Source organism: Equus caballus, chromosome 2, assembly GCF_041296265.1.
Source record: "Equus caballus isolate H_3958 breed thoroughbred chromosome 2, TB-T2T, whole genome shotgun sequence".
Lineage (NCBI taxonomy): Eukaryota > Metazoa > Chordata > Mammalia > Perissodactyla > Equidae > Equus > Equus caballus.
The window spans coordinates 16,059,887-16,079,764 of record NC_091685.1 but is presented as its reverse complement, the minus strand read 5'-3'; the positions used below and the strand labels follow the sequence as shown (position 1 = coordinate 16,079,764).

Here is a 19,878-nt window from a genome sequence, read left to right as displayed (position 1 = left end):
GTCCTTTGTCAGATACATACACACATATACACACATATAGTGAATATTTTCTCCCAGTCTGTGGTTGTTTATTTTCATAACAGTGTCTTCCAAGGAGCAAAAATCTTAAACTTAATAAAGTCCAACTTATCAATTTTCATTTTGTGATCTGTGCTGTTTATCTCCTATCTAAAAAAATACATTTGCCTACTCCACCATGGCAAATATTTTTTCCCATGTTTTCTTCTAGAAGTTTTATAGTCTTAACTTTTATGTTTAGATCTCTGATATACTTAGAGTTAACTTTCTGTGTAAGTCTGACGTAAAGGATCAATATAAATTTTTCTTTCACTCAGATATATAGCACCATTCCTTGAAAAGACTGTCCTTTCCTCATTGAATTACACTGGCACACCCATCAAAAATCAGCTGAATATACATGTGGGTCTATTTCTGAACTCTATTCTGCTCCATTCATCTATTTGTCTATCCTCACGCCAATAACATTTTGTCTTCATTACTGTAGCTGTATAGAAAGTCTTGAAATCAGGCACAGTAAGTCCTACAACTTTGTTTTCTAGGTCCTTTGCATTTCCACCAGCTTGTCAATTTCTTAAAAAAAAAAAGTCTGCTAGGATTTTATCGAGATTGTATTAACTCTATAAATCAATTTGGGGAAGACTGACATCTAACAACAAGTCCTCTATTCCACAAACATGCTACATATCTCTATTTATTTGGGTCTTCTTTTATCTCTTGGTAATGTTTTATAGTTTCCAGTAGAGAAGTCTGCATACATTTTGTTAAAATGTATCCCTAAAGCATTTAATTATTTTGGGTGCTGCTGTAGATGGAATTGCTTTTGTTAACTTCATTTTCCAATTGTTCCTTAGTGGTATAAAAATATATATATTGACATTGTATCTTGTGACTTTGCTAAACTCACTTACTAGTTCTAGCAGCTTTTCCATAGATTCTTCAGGATTTTCTACATATACAATAATGTTGTTTGCAAATAAAGACAATTTTACCTATTCTTTTTTCAATCTGGATGTCTTCTATTACTTTTTCTTACCTTATTCCATTGGCTTGTCCCTCTAAGAGAATGTTGAATAACTATGAATGCAAACATCTGTGTATTGTTCTCAGTCTCAGAGGGAAAACATTAATGTCTCATCATTAAATATGATATAAATTCTAGGTTTTTCATAGATGCCTTTAATCAAATTAAGGAAATTCCTTTTTATTCCTAGTCTGCTGAATGAGATTCAAATTTTTTCAAACGTTTTTGTCTACACTTGAAATGATATGATTTTTCATATTTGTCTACTCACAGGGACAGTTACATCAACTGATTTTCTAATTTTAACCTGCACTGCATTCCTGGGACAAGTCCCACTTGGTCATGATGTATTCTCCTTTTCACATGTTAATGAATGTAATCTGCTAATACGTTGTTAAAGATTTTGGGGTCTATGTTCACGAAGGATATTGGTCTATAGTTTTCTTTTCTTGTTATTTCTCTGCCTGACTTTCGTATCATGGTGGTGCTGACCCCATGAAATGAGTTAGAAACTGTTCCTTCACCCATTTTTTTTTTTTTTTTGGTAAGAGTTTGCTTTTTCCTTAAATGTTTCAGCCTCTGGCTTCACTGCTTTTTATTTATTCATTTTCTATTTTATTGATTTCCATTCTTATCTTTATTATTTCCTTCCTTCTACTTTGGATTCAATTTGCTCCTATTTTTCTAACTTCTTAAGGTACATACTTAGGTAATTGATTTCAGACTCTTCTGATTTTTCTAATAAAAATATTTAAAGCGATAAGCTTCTTCCTAAACACTGCTTTAGTCCTATGTCACAAATTTTGATATATTCTGCTCTTCTTATTCAGTTCAAAACATTTTCTAATATCCCTTATGATTTCTTCTTTGACCCAGAGGTACTTTAGAAATATACTATTTAATTTCTAAACACTTTGGGTTTTCAAAATATCTTTTTTTTACCTAATTTAATTCTGCTAGTCAGAAAACATACTCTGTAAGATTTCACACTAGAAATACACTGCAACTTGCTTTCTGGCCCAGTAATACAATTTATATTGGTGAATATTCACTGTGCCTCTGAAAAGGAATGTATATTCTGAGTTTGATGGGTATAGTGTTCAGATTCTTGATTACTTTTTTATCTGGTTGTTCTATTATTTTCTGAGAGAGGTGTGTTAAAATCTCCTGCTATGATTCTGGATTTGTCTATTTCTCTTTTTAGTTCTGAGAGTTTTTGTTCAGTTTTTTTGAAGATCTGTTTTGGGGCACATACATTTATAATTCTTGTATGTTCCAGATCAACTGATCTTTTCTTCTGCTTCCAATATGCTGTTATGGCCATTCAGTGAATTATTCATTTAGTTATTGTACTTTTCAGCTCTACGATTTTCATTTGCTTCTTTTTATAGTTTCTATCTCTGTACTGAAATTTCCTATCTGTTCATTAACTATTTGAATATATTTTAATTCTTTCAACATATTTATAATGTCTGTTTTGAAATTTGTGTCTGCTAAATCCACTGTCTGGCCCACTTGTTCCACCTGTTTCAGGAGCTGAGATAACTCCAACTCTGCCTTACTGACATCAGTCTCTTTCACTTCCTAGCATTCTAGGCAGGCTTCCCATGAAGCTATCCCTGAGTAATGCATCATGCTGAATTTCAACAAAAGTACTACAATATTTAAAAAATCATATGGTATCCTGAAGAGAAAACCTATTAACCCACAGATCTGGATTCAAATCCCTGATCTGGTTCACTAATCTTGGACAAGTTATCAAACCTCTGATCCACTTTCCTCATATCTTTTTCATAGAGTTATCATGACAATTAGCCCTAAGTATATACCAGGAAAACTAGTCACTACTACTTATCTGTGTCCAATGGAGGCTTCTGGTTTATAGTTAGGTCATTTTACAAATAATTTATAGAATAAATCATAAAAGGATAGTGGGAAACAATCATGAGATATTTTAACAAGATTTTAAACATAGCAAACTCATTTTCTACATTTTATATATAATACATATTACATTTAATATACAGGCATACCTCGAAAATATTGCAGGTTTGGTTCCAGAGTACTGTAATAAAGCAAATACTGCAATAAAGCAAGTCACACAAATTTTTTGGTTTTCCAGTGCATATAAAAGTTATGTTTACACTGTACTGGAGTTTATTAAGTATGCAATAGCATTACATCTAAAGAAAAATGTGCATACTTTAATTAAAAAATACTATTTATTGCTAAAAAATGCTAACCATCATCTGAGCCTTCAGTAAACCATAATCTTTTTGCCGGTGGAGGATCTTGCAAAAAGCACAGTATCTCTGATGTGCAATAAAGAGAAGCGCAATAAAATAAAGTATGCCTGTATTCAAATTCTCCTGGTTTTTAAGTATATATGCCAAAATGGTGAATTTCTTTTGAATGCAACTGATTATCAATTGTCATGCATGAAACTAAAACAAACATCTGTCTTATAAATACTGACTCTGGATTTCCAATCTCTAACATATTCTACTTTGTTATTACTTCTGGTTCTTTTTCTTATATTTTACTATCAAAAGGCAATACTAATTCCAGATTTCAAATATACATTTAATAGACTCTAGCATATTATTTACTTTTGGTTCTTCTTGTACTCACATTTTCAAAATGCAATACTTTTGAAATTTTTGATGTTTCAGAATTTTGTTGAAGGATGGCCATCTCTGTTTCATAATTGTAAAAAACATCTTCATATTCAGTTCATAAACACCAAATAGAATGATGAATCCAATTAACTTTTTCATTTCTATATCATCTATTTCCTTGCAAGCACTTCTGTATACACATCAGACTTCAGGATTTGTTCACTTACCAACTTTGCTATTAATTGAATTTTGGTACACAAACAACATAAAAGATGGAAAATACTGTCACATGACTTCCTAGAAAAAAATGGGATGATTCGAAATTCTAGTCACAAAATACTGCATGATGAAGACCTTCTTATTGAATGACTAAATGGATGAGAATAGCACATATCTTATTGTCCTTAGAAATATATCATTAACTCAATATTTCTTAGGTCTAGGGAAATTAATCTAGGATACCATCAACTCAATTTCACCATTGTGATTACAGTCTAGAGTGTTGCTTCTGTCTTTGTATTCATCTTACGATTCTACTGAAATAGTAAACCACTTTCCTCTGTCAATTTTCATCTCTTTGTCATTACGGGCAGGGGAAACAAACCTAAACTCTCCACTGTGTTCAATGAAAGCTAAAAGAAAAAGACCTAAAATGGCATCTATAAATTTTTATTATGCCTTCTTGAAAGATGTAATACTTGGGGAACACAACGAGAACCTGAAGGATAACAGTGATGATTTCATTACTGCATCATCCTTCTAGGTCATTCAATCATTCTTTTGTATTCTCGTTATTTTGGTGTTTGGGCATGATGGAGAAAAACTGATGGGCAATGATGAAATAATTCTTGGGATGATAAAATCACTTCAAGATTTAGGGAAAATAAGATCAGTAGGCTCCCATAATACATACTAGATTTATAAAAGAATTGCATGTGATAACTGCAAGATACAATACCAAGTTTTATTCTATTTTTTAAAAAATACACAAATTTTCTATTTGTTCTTTGGAAGATTTCTAAGAAAGAATAAGTCAGAAAATAATCATCTTTACAAATTAAAACTGCTCAAAACAGATACTCAAAAATTAAATTGGGTCCTGATAGTATACTGAAGGTCAAATAAAATATCTATGAAATATTCCCTGCTCCAGGATTTGACCACATATTGTCTAATATTCTTTCTCATCTCCTACAATTTCTATTAAAGAGGAAGTATACAAATATTTGGCAAATCTTAAATTTTAACAGCTGAAAAGGACCTTTAAAATAATCTATTACAACTTTATTTAATTACTGAATAGAGTTATGCCTACATAAGTTAATTTGGCTAACTCTGAAGATTTATCCTTACGTTTAACATTTGCTGAATTCATGCTTTGCACAAGAAAAGGCAAATAAAAGGTATATAACAAAAGCCAAAATACTTGTAGTAAAGTTTATTAACAAAAAGAAAACGCAAGAACAAAAGCTATACCTGGACATAACCTGAACACTACCTAACCAGTCATTGGGAAACTGACACACTGAATCACCCAAACTTCTCAAACTTTGGGTAGACACCAGAAGTTTTCACGGCAGTGACATCTTTCTCATCTATGTATCTCCAGAGTCAAGCTTAGTACCTAGCATTAAGTTATAACTTAAGAAATGTTTGCTTAAAACTCCAGTGAGTGCCTTACTTGAAGACACACTGTAATTATTAATAAAATAATTAAAAATATTAAAATAATCAGAACAAGCCATAGCTACATGGGCCTATAGATAATGCAGCTCCCCTTCTTTTTATACATACCCAACATTTTATTCTTTAAAAGGAATAAAGGATGGAAAGACATCCCATGTTCATGGATTGAAGATTTAATACTGTTAAGATGGCAATATGCCCCAAAATGATCTACAGATTTAATGTAATTCCTATCAAAATCCTAATTATTATAAACTGACAAGCTGATCCTAAAATACACATACATATTTTACCTAGAATAGTCAAAACAATCTTGAAAAGGAGAACAAAGTTGGACGATTCACACTTCTAATTTTAAAACTTACTACAAAGTTACAGTAATTTAAAGAGTCTAAAAATAAACCTGTATATTTACGGTCAACAGATTTTCCACAAGCTACCAAGATAATACAATCAGGAAAAGAAGAGTCTTTCAGTAAATGGTGCTGAGAAAACTAGATAACCACATGCAAAAGAATGAAACTGGACTCCCTCATATCATATATACAAATTAATCCAAAATGGATCAAAGACCTAAATGTAAAGGCTAAAACTATAAAACTCTTAGAAGAAGAGTAAATCTTCATGATCTTGGATTAGGGAATAGTTTCTTAGACATGACTCCAAAAGCACAAGCAATGAAAGGAAAACTGATAAATTCATCAAAATTTAAAACTTTGTTTTGTCAACAGACACCATCAAGAAAAGTAAAAACACAACCCACACAGTGAAAGAAAAATTTGCAAATCATATACATGATAAGAGACTTGTATCTAAACATATATAAAGAACACTTAAAACTCACCAGTAAAAGGACAACCTAATTAAAAAATGGACAAAGGATCTGAATAGGCATTTCTCCAAAGGAGATATACGAATGACCAACAAGCTAATGAAAAAATGATCATCATCATTTGCTATTAGGGCAATGCAAATAAAAACCAAAACACAATGAGATACCACTTCATATCCACTAGTTATAATCAAAAAGATACAATAAAAACTATTGGCAAAGATGTGAAAAAACTGGAAGCCTCATAACTGTGACAATGTAAAATGGTGGCGCTGCTTTGAAAGGCAGTCTGGCAATTCCTCAAAAGTTAAACGTGACCCAGCAATTCTACTCCTAGAAAAATTAAAACACATCCAAGAAAAATCAAAACGTTATGTCCATACAAAAGCTTGTAAACAAATGATCATAGCAGCATTTTTCATAATAGCCAAAAGTGGAAACAACTCAAATGTCCATCAACTGATGAACATATAAACAACTGTGATATATCCGTACAATGGAATACCATCCAGGAATAAAAAGGAAATGAAATACTGCTACATGCTACAACATAAATGACTAAAAATCTTATGCTAAATGAAAGAAGTTAGACACAAAGACCACATAATGTATGATTATATTTATATAAAATGTCCAAAATAAGCAAATCCATAGAGATAGAAAGTAAATTAGTGGTTGCCAGAAGCTTGAGGGGGGAATGATTGTTAATGAGTAGAGGGTTTCCTTTTGAGGTGATAAAAATGAATATGTTCTGGAATTAGATAGTGGTGATAGTTGTACAACTTTGCAAAAAGACTAAAAACCACTTAATTATACATTTTAAAGGGTAAATTTTATCGTATATGAATTATATCTCAATAAAAAAATACTTTTTTATTAAGAGAAAATGGGACTCAAGGAGCTCTAATACAGTGGTATGCTCAACGAGTCAAAAGCCACTCATCACAAAGCAAAGTCAGTGGTGTTGCCCAGAAAGAACCCAAGTCTCTTGATTTCTAACTATTTCTTGACTCTCCTTTGGACCACGTTAGTACAAAGTTCTAAAAGTTCTAAATTGTCATTAATGTCAGAGAAAGTCAAGTAATTCACCTACTTGAAGAATAAGAACTCCAAAAATTCTCTCAAAGTATATGAGTTAATGTTAGGAAGTGAAATAAATTGTCTTGACCCCTGCCTTACCGAGCAAAAGAAAAGGTCTGAGTAAAAAGAAGCAAAGTAACAATTTCTAGAACATCTAAAGACCAACCTAAATCTAAAACAGCAAGAGATTAATATACAATTAGAAAAGTTTCTTTAATAATAGAACAGCTGCTTCAAGGTAAATTAGGAAAAGACAAACATCATTCTTGAGATAAACATTTACTAAGCATCTACTACATCAGACACTACACTAGGTGCTATGAGGGTATAAAAATGTCAAAGACCCAATCCTTGTCAACAAAAAACTCACAATTGAGTGGAACAGCTCAAAATACAGATAGCTACATTATTTAGGAGCTATAACAGTGGTATGCTCAAAGAGCTATCGTAACAAAAAGAAGAGAGGTGAAAATAGGGAGAAAGAAAGAAGAAAAGATGAAATAGGAAAAAAAGGAAGGTTAACTCCTTTCAAAGTAATGCTGACATTTGAGCTGGGGAATTAAAGGACAAGTAAGATGGAAAGAGAGTATTTTAGATTCAATGAAGAGTGGAAGCAAAAATAAGAAGATACAAAACTGCATCACAAATGCAAGAAAAATAATGCAATATAGCTTGAATATAAAGTTTATGGGTGCAAAGTTGGGGGCCAGAGTTGAAAAGGCAGCAATACAGGTAGTTTCATGTTTTTATTTGTGTACCATACCTTAAGGCAGCAGTGGAGAAGATGGAGCAAAGGTAGACAGATTAGAGGAAGGAGACCAGTTGGAGGTGATACAGTAATCCAAGTTACTTAACATTAAAATAACTTTATTTTTTAAAAATCTCACTTCTTCTAATTACTTTGTTTTCATATAAAAATCCAGGATCCCAAAACATCAATGATGATGTAAGGAATCAGATGAAAGGCTGAATCAGGTTCATGAGGTCATGAGGTCCCTAAACCCTATATAGATTGGGACAATACTATATACTTTCTTACATAAAAATCTACAGTGAAACAGATGCTCCTGAACATGTCTCATATCCAGGAACTGCTGGGGACAACACAGAAGCCCTAATGTTCCAGCATCAAAACAACTGGTTGAACCTATTTCACCAATTGTATCTTAACATAGACAAAAAACACCAAATGGAAATTCTAGCATCAAAAAGTCCAATAACTGGAATAAAAAGCTCAGCAGACATGCTTAACAACAGATAGAATAGAGTCAAAGAGTCAGAGATCTTGAAGATAGATCAGCAAAAATTATCCACTCTGAGTAAGAAAATGAACAAGGGAAAATGAATAAAGAACGTCTCAATGACCTGTGAAACAATATCAGTCTATCATATTTTAATTGGATGCTTTAGCTTCTTTCTTCTTTTTAGGAAAGAAGAGAAAATGGGGCCAAAATTTTTTTAAAAGAAGTGACCAAACCAAAAATATCCCAAATTTGGATGAAAACCTCTTTTTATTGACCCAAGAAAATCAGCAAATCCTAACTGGAATAAATACAAAGAAAACTACTCTGAGGTGCATTAAGTCAAACTGCTTAAACCTAAAGATAAGGAGAAAAATCTTGACAACCACCAAAAAGCGAGTGTAAGGGCACATTACATACAAGGGAATAAAGATATGAATGACAGCTGACTTTTCCCAGAAATAATGGAGGCCAAGGACAATCAATGGAGCATCTTCAAAGTTCTGAAAGGTAGGGAAAACCCTGCCAAGTTCAAGATTCCACATTCAGAAAAAGTATTCTGAGAATGAAATAAACATCTGTTCTGATAAACGAAAGCCTACAAAATTTGTTGCCTGCAGACCTGCACTCTAAGAAATGCTAGAGGCCAGCCTGGTGGAGCAGTGGTTAAGTTTGCATGTTCCACTTCAGTGGCTTGGGGTTCACTGGTTCAGATCCTGGGTGTGGACCTACACACTGCTTGTCGAGCCATGCTGTGGCAGGCATCCCACATAAAATAGGGGAAGATAGGCATGGATGTTCGCTCAGGGCCAGTCTTCCTCAGCAAAAAAAAAAAAGGAGGGGGGCTGGCCCTGTGGCCAAGTGGTTAAGTTCGTACGCTCTGCTGCAGGCGGCCCAGTGTTTCGTTGGTTTGAATCCTGGGCGCGGACATGGCACTGCTCATCAAACCACGCTGAGGCAGCATCCCACATGCCACAACTAGAAGGACCCACAACGAAGAAGATACAACTATGTACCGGGGGGGCTTTGGGGAGAAAAAGGAAAAAATAAAATCTTTAAAAAAAAAAAAAAAAAAAAAAGGAGGACTGGCAGCAGATGTTAGCTCAGGGCTAATCTTCCTCAAAAAAAATAAAAAAGGAAAAAAATGCCAAACAATGTTGTTAGACTAAAAGACACCATTGATTAAACTTGGATTTACAGAAAAGAACATCAGAAAAAGTAAATAGCAAATATTTTCTTCAACGTAGTTTCCTTAAAACACGACTGTTTAAAGCAAATAAAACAAATCCTAAGGTGGAATTTATGATGTAAGTTGAAGTACAACATAGGAGAAAAGCACAAAGAAAGGGATGGGTAGATAAATGGAATTATACTGTCGTAAGGCTATTACATTTGTGAAATGGATGAGAAGAGGTTTAAGTGGTATGAAGTGTGAAGTGAAAGGTGGTACAATATTGCCTCCTAAATAGACTTTGATAAGTTAAATAGTAGATATTGTTAAGCTCTAAAAGGGCTACTAAAAAATTAATAAAAGGAGCATAGCTAAGAAGTCACTAGAGGAAACAGAATTCTATAAACTATCTGATTAACTACGAACGTTGCAGAAATGAAGCAACACAGGAACAAAAGAACAACAAATATCTACCATACCAATACTCAAATTAAATATAGACTAACCACTCCAATTAGAAGGCAGAGATTGTCAGACTGAATTCAAAAACCAAGAGCCAATGGCTACAAGCTGTTTATAAGAGACACGCTTTAAATACAAAGACATTTATAGACTAAAAACAAAACACTAGAAAAAAAATACTATAAAGTTACATAAGAAAGCTGTGACCGCTATAGTAACATCAAAGTAAGCTTCAAGACAAAGAATATTTTAAGAAATTAAGAATAACATTTCATAAAGACAAAATAATTCAAAAGGAAGATTAAACAAACCATACACATCTATCAATTTGAAATGGAACATAGACCTAAACGTAAAATCTAAAACTATAAAACCTATAGAAGAAAAGAGAGGAGAAAATATTTATGACCTTGTTTAATTTCCTGGACAAGACACTAAAGTCATTAATTATTAAATTAAAAATTGATAAATTAGACTTCATCAAAATCCAAAACTTCTACTCCTTTTAAGGCACTATTATAAAAACAAAAAGGCAAACTACAGTCTGAAAATATTTCCACAATACAAATCCAAGAAAAGACATCTATCCAGAATATATTTTTAAAAGTCTTACAACTCAGTAATAATGATAACCAAATTAAAAAAAAAAAAAGGTGAAAGACTAAAAGAAACATCAGAAGAGAAGATATACAAATGACCAGCAAGCACGTGAAAAGATGCTCAACATCAATGGTCATAAAGAAAATTCAAAATAAAACCATGAGATACCACTTCATACTCACTAAAATGGCTAAAATTAAAAATATAACACCAAATGTTGGCCAAAATATGGACCAACTGCAACTCTCACACAATGCTACTGGGAATTTTTAAATACACCACCACTTTGGAAAAAGGTTTGGTAGTTTCTTATAAAGTTAATCTTCCACCTACCCTTTGACACAGCAATTCTTCTATTGTTCAAGAGAAATGAAAGCATATGTCCATAGAAAATGTGTACCAGAATTTCCTACTAGCTTGTTCATAATAGCCCAAAACTAAAAACAACCCAAACGTCCAGCAACAGATAAATGGATAAATAATTTGTGGTATATTCATATAACGGAATACTACTTAGTAATAATAGGAAACAAACTGACAGATGCAATAGCATCACAGACATTATGCTGAGTGAAAGAAGCAAGACAGAAATAAAGTATATACTGAATGATTCCATTTACATGAAATTCCATCATGTGAGAGTCATGTGAACTAATCTACTATGGAAAAAGTCTACTAGAGACTTATAGATCACTATCTAAAACTGGGGCTTGACAACAGGCTTGCTTTAAGAATCGAAATAACACATGTAAAATAGCTCCTAATCTGTAAAGCAATATACAAATGTAGACATTATTATTAATTCATATCAACAATTCTGGTACAGCAAATTAATATCCTCCTGGGGGAGAAGACTGCAACGCCTTAGTCTGCAAAATCCCAAAGAACGATCACAAACCAGAACTGGCCATTATTAAGCTTTGAACATATCTTCCAAAAACAAATCAACTACCAGCTTGAAGATATCCTAAAACAAAGATTAATTCGGGCGGGCGCGGGGGGGAGCGGCATTCAGTTGAAAAGTAGGGAGCATTTTCAAATAGACATGATCAAACAAATAATACAAATAAGTCATAAACTTTAGGAAAATTAAGGTAATCAAAATATAGAAAATCATCAGAAATAAAGATGTGTCAAAGACCAACAATGGACTTTAATGCCTTTACTTTCATCATTACAAAATATTTATCACTTCAAATAAAATACATTTCAATTACTCCAATAACTTATTTCTAACTGAAATTTTATGTCAATACAAAGTACCCTGCTGTATCACACACTAATGTGACCTTTCTTTAATAGCCTCAGATTAAAAATACAGTAGTTCCCCCTTATCCATGGGGGATATGTTCCAAGATCCCCAGCAGATGCCTGAAACCATGGATAGTACCAGACCATATAAACTATGTTTCTTCCTTTACATACATATCTTTGATGAAGTCTAATTTATAAATTAGGAACAGTAAGATATTAACAATAATAAAATAGAACAATTATAACAATATGCTGTAATAAAAATTACCATAGATCTTAGCAACCTCAGCATATGATTTTTTTCCTTTCCTTATTAAGTCAAGAACTTTCACCTTTTCTTTTAAACGAAGTACCTTATGGTTTCTCTTTGGCATATCTGAATTGCCAGTATCACTACTCCTGCGCTTTGGGGCATTAAGTAAAATAAGGGTTACTTGAGCACAAGCACTGCAAAAACGCCAAGAGTCGATCTGATAACTGAGACAGCTACTAATGACTAACAGACAGGTAGCACGTACAGTGTGGATACACTGGACAGAGATGATTCACATCCTGGGGGGGGACAGAGCAGGACAGCACGAGATTTCATCACACTACTCAGAACGGTGCACAATTTAAAACTTATGAATTATTTCTGGAATTTTCCATTTAATATTTTCCAACAATGGTTGACCAAGAAAGCGATACTACAGATAAGGGGGGACTACTGTAGCCTAATAAAAATGCCATTATCCAATTAAATATTAAAAGGTCCAAGAAGCTAATAGTAATTTCATATTACTGGGAAGAGCAGTCCCTATCATAAATAGCTAGCCATCCCAAATGGCTAAATCTGTTAATTTTATGTTTTATGTTTTAACTAACCCCACTGCCAAGTATATACAGTCATGCACTGCATAATGACATTTAAGTCAACAACAGGTGCATATATGATGGCGGTTCCTACCATACAGCCGAGGGGTATAGTAGGCTATACCACCTAGGTTTGTGTAAGTACACTCTATGATGTTTGCACAACGAAATCACCTAATGACACATTTCTCAGAGTGTGCCCCTGTCAAGTGACACATGACTGCATGCTCATTGGTAAAGTGAATCAATTGTCTGCTATTCCTTGGCTCTCAATGCACACCATTTCAGGAGCCTCAGACAGTACTGGATCCCTTTTGTCTCTGACTTCTTCGGCTTCATACCACGTCTCAATGTTGTTGTTCCTTTTCTCTCCCAGTTTAGATTTGGCAGTCTAGTTTAAACGGGTTCTTTTACCCTTCAACATCTTAAGATGCTGCTCTGATAACTGCACACAGTTCTAAGGCACAGTGTTTTCGTGCACCATAGATAGAGTGAACATACTTCCCAGTACAGTCTTGGTTTATACCTGTTGCCTGAGCATAATTAAGAATAATGCCCCCTTTCATTCTCAGAAGTTTCTAGTTTGGACAACAGGTTAAATACTCACTCTACTCAGATCACAAAAATAGGCTATTAACCATCAAAGACACAGGCGGCACTCAAAGGCTGGCAGCTCGGCTGAATGAATGTATGAACAAAAACTATTCCAATGCCAGCTCAGGTCCCTGGAACACTCTTGTTGAACAAATACAGCTTTTTATTATTTTTAAATATACTGATAATCAAATTAAGCTAAGTGTTACCCAAGAGAGATTAAGAGACTCTTAATCAATGGATTAAAAATAATATGTAATTAGCATATTGATTGTAGTATAGTAAATGGTTCTCTAAATGTTAAGGATATTTTAAAACAGTATGTTCTATTAAGTGATTAATAGTTGGCCGTATCTTGTTTTTAAATCCTCAGTGCCTTAATCTAATCCTCTTAGAAATTATTTTTTTAAGTTGGAGATAAATAAGGTTTTATTATATCACAATTGGTTTCCAAGAGACAGACAGCTCACCTATATTTAATATAACTCACAAAGTAGTTTAGTAAGACTATTATATGTTATTAGTTTAGGTTAATTCAATGTTGTTCTGTATCTCAGTATTTGTCAAATTAATTATTGAGTCAAAGCCTAAAAGAAAAGAACCTGATGGTCAAATAAATTTATGACTAGCAACAGCCCGTATGTTCTTCCAATCTACCACAGTGATTAAACTGTGGTAAATGCATATGACAGAATATATGAAATAAAGTGGAACAAACTGCTGACACAACAACACAGATAGATCTGAAATGCATTATGCTAAGTGAAAGAAGCCAGACTCAAAAGGTCACCTACTGTATGAGTCCCACTTATAGGAATTCCTGGAAAAGGCAAAATTATAGGGACAGAAAAGAGATGAGTAGTTGCCAGGGCCTAGGAGTGGAGGGAGGGGCTAACTTCCAAGGGACAATACTGTTCTACATCTTGAGCATGGTGATGGTTACAGGGTATGCATTTGTCAAAACTACTAGAATTATACACCAAACAGTGAATTTTACCACATACAATTTTTGGAAAATTAATCTGTGGGTAAAATATTTTTTAAAAAAGTAGTTAGATCTGGAAAAGGAAAAAAGAGGCCAACCACAAAATTTTACCTCCCATTCTTAAGAAGAGAACAGAGAATACTGCATGTGCAAATAAAAAGTAGCTCTAACTGAAGTGCTCTGACTAACAGTGTATTGTCAGGGCTCTGGGCCAGCACTTCTTGCAGTGTTCTCTCTCTGAATCAGATCCTCATCTCTTACCTAACTCAATCTTTCCAACCCTCTCTGAATGCCTATGCTTACTCTGGGCTTTCAGCCTTGGCTTGTGTAATGGACTGTCTCACATTCATAATCCACCTTTGCCTTAACATGCACTCTCAGACACAGATCCATTTCTTCACTCTTGGACATTGTCAGTATTTAGGTTAATTCCCTTAACTCATGATTCTATCAACTTTGTTCTGACCGGTCCCTCAACTAAATTTGATCACGTGGTCTTCTCAGCCATCAACTGGGGTTCTTCTTACCTGCCCTGAGGCAAAATCACTAAGGTTAGTAGTTTCATCTATCCTTGAAGCGCTTCAGAAGTGGCAAACTCTAAAGCCTCCCTTGGGAACCCTACCAGTGTTTTTTCACTCCAATAAATATGATGTCCTTATTTTTGGATAAGATAAGCAACCAAACTCTTGCTTATCTTTAAGTTCTACTTCCTGCTTGGTTTTATACAAAGACACAGATAAGAGGTCAACTGCTTCCTCACAAAAATCATGCATCTACTTTAAGACTAGTATTAAAACTACTACACTCTTACTTTTCTTCTTCAGCGTACGCAGCTATGATTCCTACAACACTGTTTATCACTTAATGTTACATCTTACGTTCTCTCAAATCTCTCCAGTTTTTGTCTATCTTTTTACAAATACAGTGACGAAAACAAGATACCAACAAATAATTGACAGTTTACAAATAAGTACAACACAATACTGACATGGCCAAAAAAGAATATCCTTTGAAAAAAAGAGATTAGTCAATTATGTTATGGTCCCTTAAACTATGACAGAGGACAGAAATAGAAAAAAATCACAATCTCAGAATTCCAAAAGTTAATTCTCTAGCAGTGAGTTCGCTGTTTCCTCACAAACCAGGAGATCCCAATCTTGACAGTCACTGAGTCTTTACAACCTCCCCATCCCTGGGCAAGAAACAGCTTTAAAAAAAAAATCTCTTCCCTAATCTTTTACTTCCTTTAAAAAGTCAAAGTTTCATTTTTCTGAGCTGGAGTAGAGGGAACAAGGTTGAGAAAAGATTAAGCTGGAAAGCAAAGAAAGAGAACTTTACCTATTTTTCAAAACTAAACTTAGCTGACAGAATTTGTTTTTCCATAATGTGAGTAAAATATTTACCTTCCTTTAAGATAATTAAGAGGCATGTATGAGTTGCAGAATTACACAACTTTTACCAAAAAAAATGAGATCAAAAGTCCAGAAAATATAGCTAATGAGAAGAGAGGAGATAAAAGACAGGAATTAAAAAATGGAGATAGACTGCAGGATGCAGAAACAGGTTTGTAATCAAGGGAAAAGAAAATAGCAATCTGTCCCCAGAAAAAGCAGTAGTGTGATGGACGCAAAATACAATTTCATTTTGTTGTGTTTCCTTTTAAAAAAGGCAATAATGTGGCTGTTTGAAATTAGTTTCAGAAAACAGAGGAAAACGGATTTCAGACCATCAACGTTACAAGGGAGGGTATCAAAGATTAAGGGCTTTTCCAACAAAGGCTTCTAAAAAATGAAGGACTGAGTCATGAGTAATATAGCCATAAAAAAAAATCTATAATTCAGCAATACTCTTCAAGTTTAGGCTGGCCTTCATATCCCTCTGGTAAGACACCAAACAGGAAGCTACACCATAAAAATATGAGGAAGATGCTACTATATGAGCTACTTCTACCTGTACCTCTTGGACCTGTCTGGGTCATGGCAGCAGCTAGCAAAATCCTAAGGGGTTAAAGTCCACCCCATACCCAAGATCCAAAACTACTCCCACCCCACCTTGGCTCAATGGTTTTCTCCCAATGGTGAGGGTGGTTTTGGAAAAGCTCCTCAAATGCCAGGAAACACTGTAATACAAAAAGAAAAAACAATTCATAAGTACCAAAACTTAACTAACATTTTGGCCTCCCTCTCAAGGAAGATTGATATAGTGGAAAAAGCACTAGTCTAGGAACCAGGAAACCAAATGTATTCTGCTTTTTCAGCATTCATTCTAAGATACTTGCTGTACTCCAGGTGACTTGTAGGGGAGGACAACAAATACTCTCTTTCTGCTAAGGGTTGTTAAACTAGTAGAATATAAGCCAGAAGCTGCTGATGGCCATCTCTGCCACTAATTGGGCTAAAAATGAAGCCTTGAGAGAAGCCAGCAGAAATAAGGATGTAAAGAGACATTCCTGGTGACACATTTAAGAGCCAGGCTCCAGCTTTTCCTGCAGATGTTTTTCTCCCTTAAGTTGGTCTGTAATGGGTTTCTGTGACTTGGAAGTAAGTCTGGCCAATACACTTGGGTTCTAATTCCACACTGAACCTGGGCAAGTCATTCATCATTTATTGGCCTTCATTTCCCCTTCTATAAAATGGGCTAGGTTTGAGGTTTTCAAAACCTTTTAAACAAAAATCGTATTTTGACATCAAAAATTAAAATGACTTTATTCATAAAAATATTTTATAAGATCAGATTTACATTTACTTCTGACCAAAATCAGTAACAATAGGTATTTAAATCTCACCTTAAAACTGAAAATAAAAGTGACTATTAATATAAATGTACTTTGTCAGATCAAATGTATGATATTTACTATTATGAACAAAATCAATGAGAACAATGTGTTTTGATAAAAGCAAAATGTTCAAATTGGAGACTAATGGTAAAAGTTGAAAGCTTTTATTAACTTCTAAGGAATTAACTTATTTCTCTGTTTTGTTTTGGGTGCACATTAGTAAGACAATCCTAATTCAAAAAGAATAGCGGCAAAGAGAGTAACATATGTTTTCCACATCTGCCTGATCCAAGGATATTATTTAATTAAAAGTGAAGAAAATCTTTAAATTCTGCACAAAAGAAAATCTGACAGCACAAGGTTCTCTAAATAGGTCTCTGACTGGTTAAAAGTTAGTACATAACATACTTAAGCATTCATGTGTGGGTTTTTTTAAATGATTTAAACCTCATTTAAAAATTAAATCTAGGGCCAGCCCCATGGCTGAACGGTTAAGTTCACACGCTCCGCTTCAGCGGCCCAGGGTTCACCAGTCCGGATCCTGGGCACAGACCTACGCACTGCTCATCAAACTATGCTGTGGTGGCATCCCACACAGAAGAACTAGAATGGCCTACAACTAGGATACATAACTATGTACCAGGGCTCTGGGGAGGAAACGAAAAAAGGAGGAAGACTGGCAACAGATGTTAGCTCAGAGCTAAGCTTCCTCAGCAAAAAAGCATACCTTAAAAAAAAATTAAATCTGAACCAAATGTTTACAGATTCCAATTTGTACCTTCATAGAATTCTAATAAAACAGATAATCTCTAAACTCTTCTAAGAACATTTTCAGTCAGATTCTTACACATTCACTGCCCACAGGAAATCGTTAATGAAACAAATATCAAAAGTTATAATAAGCCTGCTTTAAAGGAAAGAAAAATTTTACCAATTCCTATTCACAACCTTGGAGAGTTATGAACACAGACAAATAATAAATTGGGTCAAATAAGAAGACTATTTAATAATCTATTTAATCTTATTGAGAACCAACTTGATGGGGGAGATCATAGAAGGTGCTATAAAACATTCATTATTTAAGAGTGCCTGCGGGGCTGGCTCTGTGGCCGAGTGGTTAAGTTCGCGTGCTCCGCTGCGGCGGCCCAGGGTTCAGATCCTGAGCATGGACACGGCACCGCTCATCAGGCCACATTAAGGCAGCGTCCCACATCCCACAACTAGAAGGACCTGCAACTAAGATATACAACTGTGTACGGGGGGGGGTTGGGGAGATAAAGCAGGAAAAAAAAAAAAAAGATTGGCAACAGTTGTTAGTCCAGGTGCCAATCTTAAAAAAAAAAAAAAAAAAAGAGTGCTTGCTTTACAATAGAAATGAATAACTCTCCATCATCTCTAACCTCAAGAAGTTAACCATCTAGCAGAGGATATAATACATTCATTCATTCAATAAGAGTGTCTCCTCAGTGCCACCAGCCACTGTGCAAGAAACTGGGGCTAAAAAGTGAACAAGATATACATGATCCCTGCCCTCATAAGTTTAGACTTTAACCTAAAGGCAGTAGATAACCAATGAAGATTTTAAACAAAGAAAACATACAATTAGGTTGACATTTCTGAAAGATCGCTAGCTACTATGTGAAAGTTACATAAACTGGAGGTAGTATACCCAAGGATAGAGACACTAGTTAGGAGGTACTACAGTGATGATAAAGTAACAGGAACTCAAAAGAGGGAACAACAAACTGGGCTGAAGGATGTGGAAACAAAAGAGCTTCAGAGAAGTAATGCTGCAGTTCCATCTTAAAAAATAAGGAGTAGGCCAAACAAGTAAAGGGAAGGAGTTTGTGCAACAAGAGAAGGCAATATGAAACGCATGTTGGGGAAATTTCAAGTAGGTTCCTCACAGTGGGTCTTGAATGAAGTGAATCACAGCTAGAAAGGCAGATCCAAGAAAAGATAGTAAAGGGTATTTTATACCAAAGAAATATCTCCAGGACACTGGGGAGTACTTTCAAGCAAGACGACGATATGACCACGCTTACGTTTCAGAAAGATTTTTCCAGGGACAGTTAGCCTAAAGAAGATGACAGGAAGTCTAACCATCTAAGAATACGTGCTTGCCAACAGATACACTGTCTCAAAAGTCCTAACCTAATGATTTATCATGACAACCAAATATAGTCCAAAAAAGTACTCTGAGCATTAGAAACTAAGCAACTAGTATCAAGTTCAGGCCACAATGCAGTTGACATGGCTATTAAAATAAAAACAAGGACATCTCTGTAGACAAAATACTAAAAATGTAATGGTGGCAGAAGATGAATGAAGAGGAAAAAACAGCAACTAAGAAAACAGGAAAATAGAAAAAGTTTTATTTCAGGGTAAGAATTACCTCCATTTGTTGTCAATTACGCATAGTTCCACTTCTTATATGTAATAATCAATAAACTGTGGTTCCTGACATGCAGTTCAAAAACCAACTTTAATATACAACATGTAAGAAGATAACCAAACAAAAACCAGATTAGAAACAGACAACTATAACAGAAGACCAGCTCTACACTAAGTCAGCTTCCCACCGTTTAAAAAGAAAGCTCTCCCCAGGGTCATGGCTGAGTGGTTCAAGTTCTGCATGCTCTGTTTCAGTGGCCCGGACTCGCCAGTTCAGATCCCCAGCGTGGA

The 19,878-nt window shown here is 34.5% G+C and overlaps 1 protein-coding gene across 19 annotated transcripts in view; it reads right to left on the bottom strand.

Annotated features, from left to right (window-relative positions):
- Window positions 1-19,878, bottom strand: part of FOXJ3 (forkhead box J3) — a 133,937-nt gene that overhangs the window by 55,472 nt on the left and 58,587 nt on the right. The gene's annotated exons all lie outside the window — the stretch shown is intronic.